At 45.8% G+C, this 10779-nt stretch overlaps 1 long non-coding RNA gene across 1 annotated transcript in view; it reads right to left on the minus strand.

Moving 5' to 3' along the window:
* The window catches only part of LOC140621557 (uncharacterized), a 93448-nt gene extending 82706 nt beyond the window's left edge, over window positions 1-10742 (minus strand). Inside the window, exons 1-3 of the long non-coding RNA XR_012021307.1 lie at window positions 10556-10742; window positions 8628-8741; window positions 3224-3275 (exon numbers count right to left, since the gene is read on the minus strand). This is a non-coding gene — a long non-coding RNA (uncharacterized lncRNA). The remainder of the gene's footprint in view (window positions 1-3223; window positions 3276-8627; window positions 8742-10555) is intronic.
* Window positions 10743-10779: the final 37 nt, after the last annotated feature.

The raw sequence follows: 10779 nt of genomic DNA on the forward strand, positions 1-10779 counted from the left end.
CAGACCTGCTCAATCAGAAACTCTGGGGGGTGGCTCCATCTCAGACCTGCTTCAGAAACTCTGGGGGATGGAGCTGAGTCATGTGTTTTAACAAGCTCTCCAGGGGTTCTGATTGAAAAAAAGTTTGAGATCTTATGAAGTGGAGCAAGTGAAACACTTTTTCTTCAATATTGTGGGAAGAAAGGAAAAAGGAGAGCTGCAGAGAAAGCAAGCCACATGGGTGAGCCACATAGGTCCTTACTTCCTCTCTCCCTGTGAGTTCCAAGGGCTGAGGTAGAAACATCTAGATAGAAATGGAAGATCTTGAGAACTTTAAGTTTTAGTGGCATGTATACAACAATGAATGGAAAGAGATCAAAGGTCTTGGCGAGGGTCCATGGGAAACATAACAACATGGCACCAGGCCAGCAAAGCTAGGTGTAGAGGGCAGTGTCAGGAGAGGGAAGTCTGAAGAGCTTCGCAATGCCTATGATTAGCATCTACAGCACGCAGAAGTTTCCATGGGCCCCGGTGTTGGAATACAAAAAGACTGAGTCAATTGGTGGACCAGAAGAAGGCTGTGGGGAGTGCAAAGAAGTGAGGACTTGGTGACAAGACAAATGGTCTGAACCACAGATGACAGTGGTCGGACCAGTCACACTATAGCTGTCATCAGTCCAGAACCAGACTGGACCAGCAGCTCTGCAGCAGAAACCAACAAAGACCCTGATGTCATCACACGGATGGGAGTGCCCTCCTCCACTGCTGCCAACAAGATGCCCAGAGTCCATCCTAGAGTGCAATCACAGGAATGGGAGAAAATTCAGCATCTACCAGTGAGACAGGAAACTGTCCACAGTCTAAGGAAGGCAGTCTTGAGAACTGTGGTGTTTGGGATAATTAACCACCTCCTCTGGAAAGTGACTAGCATTTACTAGAAAATAATTAGGCAATTTTCTCATAGACTCTGATGAGATTAAGAGCCTCTGTGGGCAGTTACATTCACCTGCACTGTCTTGTTATGAATCACCTGAACCATCAGGCTGGCACTGAATAGACAATCATTCACCTGACAGGTCTTCTTGAACCTAACATTAACAATATTATCTAGTCGCCTTTGCTTCTAACAAAAGTTTCGGGCAGCCCTGGTGGCCCAGCGGTTTGGCGCTGCCTTCAGCCCAGGGTGTGATCCTGGAGACCCGGGATCGAGTCCCACGTTGGGCTCCCGGCATGAAGCCTGCTCCCTCTGCCTCTCTCTCTCTCTCTCTGTCTGTCATGAATAAATAAATAAAATCTTAAAAAAAAAAAAAAGTTTCTACCAAAAAGAAATTTCTGACCTGGCTTTATTCCATGCTTGTTCCTCTGCAGCATTTTTTTCTTAAGGTAGGCTCCATGCCCAGCGTGGGTCTTGAACTCACAACCCCGAGATCCTGTTGCATACTCTACTAAGCCACACAGGCACCCCACCCTGCAGCAATTTGAAATAAAATATTATGTGTGCTCATAATTCATGAGAAAGCTGTTTGAGTATCTAAAAGATTCTGAGTTAATCTAAAGCAGTGGCTTTCAAAGTGTGGTCTCTGGGCCAACAGTATTACTTGAGAACACACCAAAATGTAAATTCTCCAGCTAAAGAATCAGAAATATAGGGGAGAAAGCTGACTTCTGGCTATGGTTAAGTGAAAAGGTCAGCAAATTTTCTCCCCAGAATGCAACTATAAAGTGAGACAAAATTGACAAGAGTGACTATTTCAGTGCTCTGGAAACCAACCAAAGTCTTATGACAATTTGAGAAGTGTTTATGCTTGAAAGCTGCTTAACCTTGAGTAAGAATAGTGCAGGTCTGAGGCATTCTGGCCTAAGACTGCTTCCATCTCCTCCAGCCCAGATGGTGTGGAGGCTATGCGGGGACAGGGCCATGAGGGCTAGCAGCCACGCCACTGTGGTTGAGGGGGGCTCACAGGATTTGGTGTTGTAGGTGATACCCATGTTCAGTGGCACTGTCACTGAAAGTGATGACAGCCTTGCCTTTCAGAAAATACTACAGGAAGTCTTTCAGACTGAAAGGAAGTGATATCAGATGGCAACTGGATGCATAGCAGAGAATGAAAAGCACTGGAAATGGTAAATATGTGGTTAATATAAAAGACTCTATAAATATATTTGCCTAAATTCTCCTCTTAATTTCTTTTCTTTTTTAAAAAAAGATTTCATTTATTTAATTTATTTATTTATTTATTTATGAGAGAGAGAGAGAGAGAGAGGCAGAGACATAGGCAGAGGGAGAAGCAAGCTCCCTGTGGGATTCATCCCAGGATCCTGGGATCACGACCTGAGCTGAAGGCAGACGCTCAACCACTGAGCCACTCAGGTGCCCCTCTTCTTAATTTCTTTACAAGACATAAGATTGTGTAGAGCAATACTTGTAACACTGTATTTTGGGGTTTATACCACATATAAATGTAATAAGTATAACAACAGTAATATAAAAGAGAGGGAAGACAATTGAGCTATATTATAGTAAAGTTTCTACATTTTACCAGAATTAAATGAGTATTAGTCTCAACTAGATTTTGGTAAGTTTAGATGCTGTAATCTATGGAGCAACCACTAAGAAAATACATTTTAAAATAGTAAAAAAAAGTTAACAGAAGAATTTAAATGATATACAAAAAAACACCTATTTAACACAAAAGAAAGCAATAAAAGAGGAACAAAGAAACAAAGAAGAGATGAGACATATAGGAGACAAAGAGCAAAATGGCAAATGTAAATCCAAACATATTATTGATTACATTAAAGTGAATAGCCTACAAATCCCAATCAAAGAGTAGAGATATTCAGATTGGATACAAAAAGCATGATCCAAATATATGCTATCTGCAAGATTCAGGGACACAAATAGGCTGAAAGTAAAAAGATACCCCATGAAGATAATAACCATAAGAAAGTTGAAGTGGCTTATACAGGTATCAGCTAAAATAGATGTTAAGACATGGAACACCACTAGAGACAAAGAGGGATGTTTCTTTTTTTTTAATTTTTATTTATTTATTCATGAGAGACACACACAGATAGAGAGAGGCAGAGACACAGGCAGAGGGAAAAGCAGGCTCTGTGCAGGGAGGGAGCACGACGTGGGACTCGATCCTGGGTCTCCAGGATCACACCCCGAGCCACAGGCAGCACTAAACTGCTGAGCCACCGGGGCTGTCCAAGAGGGATGTTTCAAAGTGATTCTTACCTGATTCTTATCCACCCAAAGTAGTAGAAGATCATGAAGACAATTGCATCCCCTACAGGGAATAAATAACCACATTTTCTTTATAAATCTGAAAAGCATGTGTGTTAAGTTTGATATAGAGCTCAGACTTAGAAGTGACCCTGAGATTAAACCCATATCCAAGTGGACAATTTCAGCTTGGCACTTCTGGGTTCCTCAGGCACCCCTGATACACCTTGTCCTGAATGAGGCTCTTGCTATCCCACCACTTGCTTTCCTTGGTAAATGGCACCACCATCTACCCATTGCCCCAGGCCTGAAATGGGGGAACTACATTTTCCTTCCCCCTCCCTCACCTTGTACTTTAGATAGTCACTGAGGCTTGTTTTCCATTTCCATTATCTCTCCCCTTTTTTTCCAGTAATGGCCTTAGGCCAGAACCTTATCATGGCTCCCAAATGGACTCACTGCCTTTAGTCTCACCCCACCCGGTCAGTCCACACACTCAGATATCCTAGGGACCATTTTTTAATTTTAATTTTTTATTTTTTTAAAAAGATTTATTTATTTATTCATGAGAGACACAGAAAAAGAGAGAGAGAATGAGAGTGAGAGAGAGAGAGGCAGAGACACAGGCAGAGGGAGAAGGAGACTCCATGCAGGGAGCCATGCAGGGACTCAATCCCTGGCACTCCAGGATCACACCCTGGGCCAAAGGCAAGTGCTAAACCGCTGAGCCACCCAGGGATCCCCGGATTATTTTTTTAAAAGATTTTATTTATATATTTATTTTAGAGAGAGAAAAAGGGCATACTAGTGGTGGTGGAGGGTGGGGTGGGTGGAGGGAGAGGGAGAAGCAGACTCCACACTAGCATAGAGTTCCACGTGGGGCTCAGTCTCACGTCCCTGAGATCATGACCTGAGCTGAAATCAAGAATCTGACACTCAACTGACTGGGCCACCCAGGCACCCGCCTTGTGATCATTCATATACATGGACATATGCATGGGCATACTCATATTCCTGCTAAAACTTCTTGGGTAGCTTCTCATCTTTTCAGTTAGAAACTGCTTTTGACTCCTGTAACAGAAACCTGGTTATGCTTATTTAACCAAATAAAGGTGTATTTTTCTTATGGGATGAAGGGCCAAAATAAGTGGTTCATTCCCAATGCAAACATTGTTAGTTTCTTTTTTACTTTTTTTTTTTTTTTTTTTTTTTTTTTTATTTACTTGAGAGAGAGAGGACAAACCCAAGTGGGGATGGGGGAAAGGTCAGAGGCAGAAGCAGACTCCCCAATGAGCAGGGAGCCTGATGCAGGGTTCCCAGGATCACGATCTGAGCTGAAGGCAGCCGCTTAACCAACTGAACCATCCAGGCGCCCCAAACCACTGTTAGTATCCTATGTCTTACAGTAACATAATGTGCACTTATAGTTTTCATATACACTATATGTGTATACTGAAGATTTGAATGTAATTGGGGCCCAAGCCCAGCATTTTCAAAAAACCTCCCAGGTAGTTCCTTTTTAAATTTTTATTTATTTTATTTTTAATGTATGGATGTATGGATGTATTTTAGAGAGAGAGAGCACATGAGCAGGAGAGAGGCAGAGAGAGAGAGAGAGAGAGAGAGAGACTCAAGCAGACTCCCCACTGAGCACAGAGCCTGATGCAGGGCTTGATCCCAGGACCATGAGATCATGATCTGAGCCAAAATCAAGAGTCAGTGCTTAACTGACTGAGCCACCCAGGCGCCCCACTCCCAGGTCGCCCTAATGTGTATCCACAGTACCTCTGATTTATAGTTGAGGTCTAGAGAAAATTATCCAAGGAGATACTGTGGGCTAGACTGAGCCAGAGTCCAGGCTGGAACTGCTGAAAATATATCACATAGGTTATTGACAAGGTTATTAATTATACAGCTACCTTGCAAATACAGTTTGCAAACTTCTAATTGTAGATGGTTCACTCCTGCTTACTAACAATCTACATTAATATTTACACTTTTCACTTTCCAACTTCTAAGAATGGCTCAGATACTTCATGCTTCTGTGATATAATCTTCTTACAGGGTTTATTGGTAATAGGTTTCAGTTTGGGGGCTTTACTAACATCTGCAGGCGGAACTAGCTAATGCCACTTTTAACTGTTTTTTGTTTGCTTCCTATTGTTGGTGCATTTGTTTCTCAGCATTAAAAAAACCTCTCTCTTTGTTCTTTGCATTTTCCCTAGCTCTGGTATTTTCTTGCAATCCACATAAAAATTATGTCTTTCAGGGGGCACCTGGGTGGCTCAGCCAATTGACTGACCAACTCTTGATTTAGGCTCAGGTCATACTCTCAGGGTCCTGAGATCAAGCCCTGCATCTGGCTCTCAGTTCAGTGAGGAGTCTGCTTGAGATGCTCTCTCTCCTTCTGCCCCTCCCCCTCCTCTCTCTCTCTCTCTCTTTCTAAAAAATAAAAAATAAATCTTAAAAAAATATGTCTTTTATAATCAAAGGCTGTGGTGATAATCCCTTTGTGATGTGTGATGTGAAAGAGATTAACAAAAAACTACATATTTACTGAGAACAATGAAGGTATAAAGGGGAAATTACCTTAAGTCACAGAAATAAAAATGATTTAGAGAAAAAGATGAGATAAAGGAGAGAAATAGAAAAATGAGCTCAAGGAAAGGAAACAGAGGAAGAAGAAAAGAATGGAAATGCAAGACTGAACTTCTGGTCTACCTTCTGGCTCACCTCCTAACTACAGAGGTCCCCAAACACGGACTCTTACTTTGAGGAATGCCAGAGTGACACAGGGTAAGCTGCTTGGTCATCTGCACAAGTTGCAGTATGATGGGAGTCCTCTATCCCTCTTCCTTATTCCCTATAAAATCCAAATCTCTCTGATTACCCGTGCCCCATTCTGACTGTCCGATTCCAACCACATTCAAGACAACCCAAGGTACTTTAGGATTTGTTTGACTTCTTGGAGATAATGACTCTCAATAGGATTGGCCTGGTACAAGAGTGAACCTTTGAAAATTACCTGAGTTCTCTGGTCATACTCCAGTTTGAAACACATGAACTCTGGGGCTAAATTCTACGGCAGGAGCACTTCAAAGCCATTATGGAATCTCAAGGTTAAAATGAATATGGCCTGCCCTAACATTTATAAGACTGGACAAGAGCACAAATGGAGCCCCCCACACCATACACTAAATATTTAAATGATATAAATCAAGGTAACAACTAATTAAAATATATCCTATCTTCTGCTTTAACAAATATATCTTAATAAAAAAACCTAGAAGGCAGGTTCAAATATGGAATTCTTGGACTTCTTTGAGTCCTATGTAGGAAGGAAGGCAATAGAATGAAAGCCCCCCACCCGGTCTTTCCTTCTTTCCCCACGGCAGGTTTCATGTTGCACTATGGTCAAACTTAGGTGTAATACCCATGATGACACAGTCCATCTTTAGTCTGTCCAGGACCTGGAAACAGGCTTAGGGTGCCAAGAAATTCTAAAGTATTCAATGAGTGTTATAGAACAGTAGTTCTCAACTGGGGGCAATTTTGCCCCTCAGGGAACATTTTGCAATTTCTGGAGGTATTTTGTTTGTCATAGCTTGAAGAGGGAAGTGTTACGAGCATCTAGTGGGTAGAGGCCAGGGATGCTGTCCTACAAGGTACAGGACAGCCACCATCACAAGTAGTTATCTGAACCAAAATGTTAACAATGTCAAGACAGAGATATCCTACTTTAGGTGGACATAAATACTATTCAAGATCACAAGATACCTTGGAGATATTGTGGGTTTGGTTCCTGACCACTGCAATAAAGCGAATATTGGAATAAAGCAAGTTGCATAAAATTTCCTACTGAATGTATAAGTTACTTTTATACTATACAATAGTCCAATAAGTGTGCAATAGCATTATGTCTAAAAAAGTATAAACCTTAATTTGAAAATATCTTATTGCTAAAAAAAAATGCCAACCATCATCTGAGCTTTCAGCCAGTCATAATCACTGAACACAGATCATCATAACAAAAATATAATGGATAATAAAAGAGTTTGACATTTTGCGAGAACTACCAAAAATGTAACTCAGAGACATGAGGTGAGCTAACGCTGCTGGAAAAATGTGCCAAGGGGCAGCGGGCTGGATCAGTCAGTGGAGTGTGTGATTCTTGATCTCAGGGTTGTAAGTTTAAGCCCCATGTTGGATGTAGAGACGACTTAAAAATAACATCTCTGGGGAAAAAAAAGAAAGAAAAGGAAAATGGTGCCAACAGACTTGCTCCATCAAGTTGCCACAATCCTTCAATCTGTAAAAAATGCAACATCTGCAGGTAAAGTGCAATAAAGTGAAGCATAATAAAACGGCGTATGCCTGTATTTAAATTCCTTAACCGGGGCAGCCCAGGTGGCTCAGCAGTTTAGCGCTGCCTTCAGCCCAGGGCCTGATCCTGAAGACCCAGGATTGAGTCCCATGTCCAGCTCCCTGCATGGAGTCTGCTTCTCACTCTGCCAATCTCTCTCTCTCTCTCTCTGTGTCTCTCATGAATAAATAAATAAAATCTTTAAAAATAAATAAATAAATTCCTTAACCCTGTTCCAGAAAGAGGGGTAAAGTTCTGGGCAGGAATACTCACTCTCTTGGCTCTACAGATTCTCCCCCATAGATCTGGCTCTGGAAGGGACAGAACAGGGCCTTCTAAAGTATGCGGACCCAGGGCCAGGGACCCCCTTGCCCAGGTGGGATGGCAGTACTGGGAAGGAATTTAGAATACCTCCGGGGTTCTCTAAACCTTCGGGAGACAAAGCCCTTCCACTGACCAAAACGGGGGGGCTGTCCAGGCTTCATCTTAGTATTTCAAAAGAGGACCAACTCTCTGTCTCAGGGTCACTCTTTGTATCCATGGGTTGGCCCCTGGGCTGGTGCTTTGGCAGGTTCATACAATGAACTGAAACCTGACTCCCTAACTTCCTGGAACCCAAAGAAACTTAGACCTTGGGCAAAGGCCCTTTGGCTAGCATTTGCACATTTATGCAACTTACTAGTATGTGCCAATTATCTGGAGAATACTAGTAAGTACAAGCAGCAAAATTACAAATATGTGCACTTTCTAGATAGATGACAAAAAAAAACAAAAACGTGGATTGTGCATCTTTGATTGAGGACGGCTTAGAGTCCAAGGGTCTACATAAGTAAACAAAATCAAGTGCAGCCCAGATGTGGCTGAAGCAGCCTCTGTCCTAGTTTCACTCTGGCTCTGAAGGCGGCCTCAGTATTTTGTCATCCTCACAACTGAATCCTCCTGAGTCCAAGAGGGAAATATGGCTCGTGGTGAAGAGTTCTCGGGAAACGGGGAGGATTTAAAAATCCCACAAAGCAAACAACAGAAATCCCCAGCAGGCAGAGCTCTTCTCACTTGGCGCCCATCCGGGTCTCCTTGTTTCCACTTTTCTTTTCAGGACACTTTCCCCAATCTGTGCTTTGGAGTCAAGCAGGTCCAGCTCATGGCCCCAATCTGCCTGACGAACACCTGCAAAGTCACGGGTTCTCAAAGTGAGGTCTGAGACCAGCAGCGCCAGGGCTGCCTGGGAACGAGTTAGGAGTTTAAGTACTGGGTTCCCATCCCAGGCCCAGCGGCCCGAGCCCCTGGGGTGAGTCTAAGGCACACTTCCACACGAAGGCAAGCCCATCACTTCCTCCAAAAACAGTTCAGCCACCTTTGCTGGCCAGGCATGCCCTGTGGGGATGGAAGATGCCGACTCTGCTCCCCTCCGTGCTCCCTCCCCGCCCTCCCCTGGGGCTTATCAAATTACTCTCCGGGACAAAAAGTGTGTGTGGGGGGGGGGAGGGCGGGGTTGGATTCTCAAAGCCATACTGCAGCCAACAAATTCACCCTCCTAGTGAAAAAAAAGAATTCTTAGTAAAAAGTGCTACAGGGCAGCCTGGGTGGCTCAGCGGTTTAGGCCTGATCCTAGAGTCCTGGGATCGAGTCCCGTGTTGGGCTCCCTGCATGGAGCCTGCTTCTTCTCCCTCTGCCTGTGTCTGTGCCTCTCTCTCTCTCTCTGTGTGCCTCTCATAAATAAATAAAATCTTTAAAATATATATATATATAAGGGCAGCCCGGGTGGCTCCGCGGTTTAGTGCCGGCTTCGGCCCAGGGCGTGACCCGGGGCACCTGGGATCCAGTCTCCCGTGGGGCTCCCTGCATGGGGCCTGCTTCTCCTTCTGCCTGTGTCTCTGTCTCTCATGAATAAATAAATGCAAATCTTAAAAAAGGGCAGCCCGGGTGGCCCAGCGGTTTGGCGCCGCCTGCAGCTCGGGGTGTGCTCCTGGAGTCTCAGGATCACAGTCTCAGGGATCCTGTCGTCGTCGTCCCCCTCCCCCCGCCCAGGGCGCTATCCTGGAGACCCGGGATCGAGTCCCACATCGGGCTCCCTGCATGGAGCCTGCTTCTCCCTCTGCCTGTGTCTCTGCCTCTCTCTCTCTCTCTCTCTCTGTGGGTCTCTCATGAATAAATAAATAAAATCATTTAAAGAAATGAAATAAGCAAACAGTACAAACTATTTTTTGTGTATTCTGAGGATAAACATGTTCACTGGGTGCTGAGAAACGTCTGGAAAGATGGACCGGAGGCTGTAATCCCACCTCTTTTTTTTTTTTTTTAAGTTTTATTTATTTATTTATGAGAAACCCACAGAGAGAGAGAGAGAGAGAGAGAGAGACACAGGCAGAGGGAGAAGCAGGCTCCATGCCGGGAGCCCGACGTGGGACTCGATCCCCGGTCTCCAGGATCGCGCCCTGGGCTGGGGGAGGGGGACGACGACGACAGGATCCCGTGACCCGGGGTCACGCCCTGAGGCGAAGGCAGACGCTCGCCCCCGGAGCCCCTCAGGCGCCCTGTCGGCTCATTTCACATGTTTTTGAAAGGTCTCCCTTGAAGGCCGAGCAGTCCTCCGGCCCGGGGGGATGAGCCTGCCCGCCCGGGAGCAGGCCCCGACCACACACGAGGGCGCTCCCAGGCCGGCGCGCGCCGCGGCCTCGTCACACAGGGAAGGGCCAAGAGAACGCGGACTCCGCCGGCCGGACCGGGGCGCGGGGCGCGGGCCGACCCACCGAAGAAAAGGGGAGGCCGGGGCTTGTGACGCGCCGACCTCACGCAGCCTCAGAACCCCCCCCCCCCCCAAAAAAAAAAAACCATGACAAGCAATGGAAACGGCCGAAAGCCCCCGGCTCGACGCGCCCCCCATCTCCCAGGAACGGATGCGCCCGTCTTCGCCACGTTCGTATCACCAAGGACACTTGCAAACAAAGCGACTTAGGATATCGGAGGCGCGCCACGGATACCTCGCTCTCGCAATCTCGCGGACGTACGGATCGGAAGGGAAAGGCCGAATTTTTCCACAGTTCCATGTTTCTGGGCGTTTTAGAGCCGCTGGGCGGAGGGAGCCGGCGCCGCGGGGCGCGAGGCTCCCCGCGCGGCCCCCGTGGTCCCGCCCCCCGGCCCCTCCTGGCCACTCACGTGCCGACGCCCCCAGGGGCGCGGGCCGGATGCGCGGGCGGCGATTGGC

Source organism: Canis lupus, chromosome 30 (genome assembly GCF_048164855.1).
Source record: "Canis lupus baileyi chromosome 30, mCanLup2.hap1, whole genome shotgun sequence".
Classification (NCBI taxonomy): Eukaryota; Metazoa; Chordata; class Mammalia; order Carnivora; family Canidae; genus Canis; species Canis lupus.